The following is a 4,223-nucleotide window of genomic DNA, read 5'->3' as shown; positions in this document are numbered from 1 at the left end:
GATGCAAAGCCTCTTGGTGGATGTTAATCGCATTCGCAATCTTGCCACCAAGAATGCTTTTGTTGCCCATGAAACCTCTCGCCGCACATGGAAAGGGCTAACGCTGATGTGTTCTGAAGATGATCTTCAAGAGGATGGCTTCACTGAGCGATTCAAGTTTGACCCCACACCTCCTCGAAGGGCAGTGCTATGACGAACTCCATCCCTTGAAGACTCTGAGTTCTCTTCCTCTGCTGCAACTGTGAATGCCAGAGTGATCGAGGATGAAGACGATGCTACTTCACCACCACCTCTTTCAGCATGCTTCGACTCTGCTCCAAGCTCTTCAGCACCGCCAAACACCACCAACGACCCTGCTGCTTCACCTACTCCTCATGGGAACGAGTAGATGCTCTATGTCTTCAAACCTTTTTGGTCCTTACTGACAAAAGGGGGAGAAGCATATGAGGTTGATAGTCTTCAAGCGGGTCCATATGGGCGGGTGCTTTATATTTTGCTTCGTGCTTACAACTCTCATTTTGCTATAGTTGGTTCTTTGAGTTGTAACACTTAAACTCGATGGTCGTCTGCTACTTATCTGCCACCTTGTGTTACGATGATAAATTCCGCACTTAGATCATTCGCAGACGTCCATTTTCCATTATGCATGTCATTATCTTCATATACTTTCACATGCATAGTGGATTATCGTCATAAGTTGAAGTGGATCTCCACAAGTACAACCTGCCATGTGCATTTGCATTCCAAAAGCAAATTACTTATATGCACATCTTCAGGGGGAGCCCTTGCAACTTATGAAGACAATTCCTTATCCTTTACAATTTCACAGATTATATTCCCCGTTGAAAACTTCAACTAGTTTGTCATCAATCACCAAAAAGGGGCAGATTGTAAGTGATTCTAGTCACACCCCTAGTTAGTTTTGGAGTATTAACGACAAACCTAGTTGAGGGACTAATGTGTTTGTGAGAATTGCAGGATAACACAGGTAGAAGTCCCTCATTGATTCGGTTTTCCTACCAGGGATGACCCCTAAAAATGTATGAAGACATTGAAGTCAAAGGTGGTATATGAAGATATTCACATTGAAGACTATGACAAGAGAAGACACCACATGAAGCCTATGAAGCTCGAAGACTTAGATCTTTCGTAGTTCTCTTTCTTCTGTGTTGAGTCATAAGAACCACCGTACTGCTAAGTGGGGTCCAAGAGAACCAGTCAGAATGACTGAAGTGATGCTTAAACAAAACCTATGTCTTCGAGTGAAGACTTTGAGAGCGAATCTTGTCTAGAGTCGGGCAAGTCAGCTTTGCTTGAAGCCCAAGTAAAGTTGCCGTGTGAGTTTGAAATCTGACCGTTGGAACACATGTCAGTTCCTTAGTGACCCAGGGTCATTTCGGACAAATCAGGTCGGGTTGCCAAGTGGCTATAAATAGCCCACCCCCTACAACCATAAACGGTTGGCTGCTCAAATTCAGAGTACGGCTTTTGTCGTTTGAGAGCAACCCACCTCGAAGCCTTTGAGAGAGAATTCCTTGCGAGGATAAAGCCCTAACCACCCAGAGCCAAGGAGAATTAGACATCACTTAAGTCTTCTTGTCTGTGTGATCTGAAGACTTATTACACTTGAGGACTGTGCATCCTCCAGCCGGTTAGGCGTCGCGTTCTAAGCATCCAAGAGACATTGTGAATTGCCGGTGAACGAAGTCTGTGAAGGTTTGGGAGTCTACCTTGAGACTTACCAGAGTGATTGGGCGAGGTCTGTGTGACCTTAGCTCAAGGGGAATACGGTGAGGACTGGGTGTCCTGAGCTGCGTGTTCAGGACTGGGTGTCCTAAGATTTAAATACCTAGCCGCCCTAACCAGACGTACAGTTGTCACAGCAACTGGAACTGGTCCAACAAATCATTGTCTTCAGCGAGTCACTGGTTTCATCTTCCCTTCCCTTTACTTACTGTTACTCCTTGTGAAGTCATTGTATGTTCGCACTATCTTTTGTCTTCACTGAGTGACTGCGTGTTCTGTGTGGCTTCACAATATCTTCCTACCTGATCCTTACTACATTGCTGCTATCAGTCATTGTGCTTTCACTCTATTGAATACTTGACTATGGTTTGCCTAGTGTAGTCTATCTTCCGCTACAGGGTAATGGGTTTATTTCTATCGTTTGTCTTCATAACTTCCACGTTTTCAAGACTTTCATAAAAATCGCCTATTCACCCCCCTCTAGTCGATATAACGCACTTTCAGGGACTGTTGCGTTTGTGAGTGTACATAGGTCTATAAGTCTATGAGAAGTTTGATATTTACAGAGAAAGTCGACCCCTAAAAATGAAGTTCTTCGATTGAAGACTTTGGATTTCTGAAGACTTTGTAAGTGAAGAAATTGGTGCGACCTTAAAGACTTGGTATTCATTCGAGGAACATGGAGCGTGAAGAATTTTGTTTTCGTAGTTTCATTTTCTCTTTTTTGAGTCATAGTAAACACCGTACTGTTAAAGGGGGTCGAGGAAATACTAAGGAAAATTTTTCCATGTGATGCTCAACTCAAAATCCTACACCTACCAATTCCTTCGAGTGAAGCCATTGAAAATCTCATACAGCTCAGTCAATTTCTTCAGTGACAAAGACGAAGTTCTTCTGATCTCTGAGGAATTTATTTTGATTGAGGAGTTAGGAATTCGTCAGTGCGGATTGCCTACACAGTGATGAACATGATAGCCCCGAGGAATTTGATACTCAAAATTTCGACCGTTGCTGTGCTATGTGCCAGCTGTCCCAAAATATCTACCCACCTAACGATCATATCATTGAAGGGCATTTATGTCTTATCATGTCGGGCTGCTCCCTAGGCTATAAATAGCCGCCCCCTACAACCGCTAGCTGGTTGGCTACTCCAAGAGAAACTGACACTTGTCATTTGAGAGCATCTCATCCTCCGAGGACTTTGAGTGAAAATCATCAAATTAGCAAAACCCAAACCCAAACACTTACAAACCTAAAGTGATTGAACATCACTGAAGAGATTGATCCTGCGTGGATCCGACGCTTGTTACCTTTGAAGACTATGCATCTTCCAGGCAGTTAGGCGTCATGGTCTAGAGCATCCAAGAGGAAATTGTGGATCGCCGAGTGACCAAGTCTGTGAAGGTTTGAAAGTCACCTGAAAACTTACCACGAGTGATTGGGCGAGGTCTGTGTGACCTTAACTCAAGGAGAATACAATGAGGACGGAGTGTCCTGAGCTGCGTGTTCAGGACTGGGTGTCCGAGACCGTGTGTCCTCAGGTTTAAATACCTAGCCGCCCTAACCAGACGTACAACTGTCACAGTAATTGAAACTGGTCTACCAAATCATTATCTTCACCAAGCTACCTGGTTCCATTTCCTCAACCCATTCATTTTCTCATTTCTGTGTTGTGTGCTTGTTCATATCTGTTTGAAGACTTTGACTTTGACTTCCTCTATTTCCTCAGTTCAATTTCTTCAGTCTGTTTGTGTTATCCTGTGTTATCCTGTGTTTACGCTTTCTGTACTCTGTGCTTGTTTTCATTTCATCAGGAAGACCATGCTCATACACTGTTATGTTTACTTCTCAGTACTTATTCCGCTGCAAGTAGTTCTTTATTCAAAAATTTCCTCACCCTGAAATTCCTCAGTGAAGATTCATAAAAATCGCCTATTCACTCCCCTCTAGTCGATATAACGCACTTTCAGTTTTTCATGCAACGTTACCGAACAGAGATAAAGTTACAGGTTGAGAGTGATGGAGAGAAAATCGTTCGGGTGAAACCCCCGTCGGACCGAACGACGAGAGTGTGACATGGCAACGAAACGAGTCTCAAAATTCATACCAGAAAATCAGACGGGGATGAAGCAGTTCGGCGATGCCACATACCAAACTCGTGTGAACTTATCATTTGGATAAAAATATGGTATTAGAGCATCTCCAACAGACGCACAATATTAGCGTCGCGCCTAAAAAATCGCAAGTTTAGCGCGCGCAGAGTTAAAAGTAGCACTCCAGCGGACGCGACATAATAAAGCACGCTGTAAAAAGTGTTGAGCGCGCCGGAAGAAACTGAACCGGAAGCTGGATATTTGGGGCGTGAGCTCCCGCGCGCTGAACTTCTCCCGCGCGCTGAACTCCTCGCATGCGCCTGCCGGTAGCCTCCTCGCGTGCGCGCGCCAGCCGGCCACGGGCAGGGCGGCGGGCAGGGGAAG

The sequence above is a fragment of the Triticum dicoccoides genome, chromosome 6A (assembly GCF_002162155.2).
Source record: "Triticum dicoccoides isolate Atlit2015 ecotype Zavitan chromosome 6A, WEW_v2.0, whole genome shotgun sequence".
Taxonomy (NCBI): domain Eukaryota; kingdom Viridiplantae; phylum Streptophyta; class Magnoliopsida; order Poales; family Poaceae; genus Triticum; species Triticum dicoccoides.
This window is presented reverse-complemented; position numbering follows the sequence as displayed.